Genomic DNA, 1,794 nt, shown 5'->3' with positions numbered 1-1,794 from the left:
TGAGAACATTCAAGCACCATTAGACATGCCTAGGCCATTCATTCACCAACCACAACAACAAGGCCAAGTTCCATTTGGAATGCCAAGGCCAATGTATGCTCCACAACATCCCATCATTCAAGGAAATTAAAATCAAGGTGCCCATGTTGCACCTCAAATTGCTAATCCTCCACTTGCTTTAAGAGATCACTATGTGCCTAATGAATATAATGCACCCACATGTATTCAATTGCCACCATTTAGAGCACATCACTATGAAATTAAGCCACAAACCATTCAAATGCTTTCTAACTATCATGGACTTCCAAGTGAAGAACCTTACAAGCATTTGGATGAGTTTTTAGAAGTATGTTCTACCGTAAAATATACGGACATGCCGGAAGAGGTCTTAAGACTCAAAATTTTTCCATTCACCTTAAAAAACAAGGCAAAGTATTGGTTTAACAATCTTAGGCCTTTTTCAATCACTTCTTGGGCAGAAATGCAACAAGAGTTCTTGAAGAGGTACTATCCGGTTTCTAAGACCAATGCCATGAGAACCTCAATTCGAGAATTTTCACATGGGGATGGAGAAACATTTCATGAGGCATGGGAACGCTTCAATGAATTGCTTAGGAAGTATCCACATCATGACATGCCTAAATGGCAATTAGTTCAATATTTCTTTGAGAGCTTATCGGACAATTACAAAGGCATGGTTAATGCTTCCATGGGTGGCTCATACATTGATAGGCATGAGGATGACGTGTGGCGTCTTTATGAGAGCATGAGTGAAAATTCTTTACATAGAACATTATCATCCAAGAATGGTAGAAATTCACAAGGTAGGAAGAGTGTTGGCTTACATCAATTTGACCATTCAAATGAAATAGCCACCGAAATGAAGTCCTTATCTCAAAGGTTTGATCAATTCTTGATTAACCAAAACTCGGCGAACCTAGTATCTTCCTTCCCTAACCATTCTCATCGTGCATCAAATGAAATATGTATGACTTGTTCTAGTGTTCTTCATTCTACTTCTCATTGTCCTCACGGACAAGTGCAAAATGAACCTAATGAACAAGTCAATGCAGCTTTTGTGAACCAAGGGAACAATCCTTATGGTACTCATTATAATCCAAGTTGGAGAAATCATCTGAATTTCTCTTGGAAAAACCAAGGAGAGTGCTCAAACCCTTCCCAAGGCGGTTTTCAAGGGAAGTACATTCCACTTCCACTTCAACTTCAAAACCAAGGATCCCAAGGTTATAGACCTTATCAATCACAAGGGAATCAATTTACTAACTCTCATTTTCCCAACCAATCTTATTCCCAAGGAAATGCTAGAAGTCTTGCCTTTGAAGAAAAAGTTTTGAATGCTTTGAGCACTTTAGAGGCTAATACTCAATTGCTTCATTCTCACTCTCAATCCATTGCGAAGCTAGAAACCCAAGTAGGGCAAATAACAAGCACTCTTAATGCTAGAGAGAAGGGAAAGATGCCTATGAATGGCCCACCTAAGCAACAATGTGTTGTGGAAACCCATTCCTCATCAGAAGGCCACACCATTGAACATGTTAATGCGATGACTACCATGCGGAGTGGTAGGATTGTGGACAATCAAATTGAAATGTCCAATAAAAAGAGTAAACCGGTGCAACCTCAAGATGTCATCCGTCTCGTTTCACATCCCATTCCTCATTCATTGCATATACATGATCTTGTGAATGAGAAAACTTCAAAATGTGATTTGAAGAATGATTTTGAAAATGATTTAAAGAAAGATTTGCCGAAAAATGAATTTGAAAAGGTTTT

At 38.7% G+C, this 1,794-nt stretch overlaps 1 pseudogene; it reads right to left on the bottom strand.

The window, feature by feature from the left end:
* Window positions 1-537: 537 nt before the first annotated feature.
* LOC132287453 (small nucleolar RNA R71) lies at window positions 538-636 on the bottom strand (annotated as a pseudogene).
* Between the last annotated feature and the right edge of the window lie 1,158 nt (window positions 637-1,794).

Source organism: Cornus florida, unplaced genomic scaffold, assembly GCF_030987335.1.
Source record: "Cornus florida cultivar Cherokee Brave unplaced genomic scaffold, ASM3098733v1 CherokeeBrave_3.0.0_Hap2_Chr11, whole genome shotgun sequence".
Classification (NCBI taxonomy): Eukaryota; Viridiplantae; Streptophyta; class Magnoliopsida; order Cornales; family Cornaceae; genus Cornus; species Cornus florida.
This window is presented reverse-complemented; position numbering and strand designations above follow the sequence as displayed.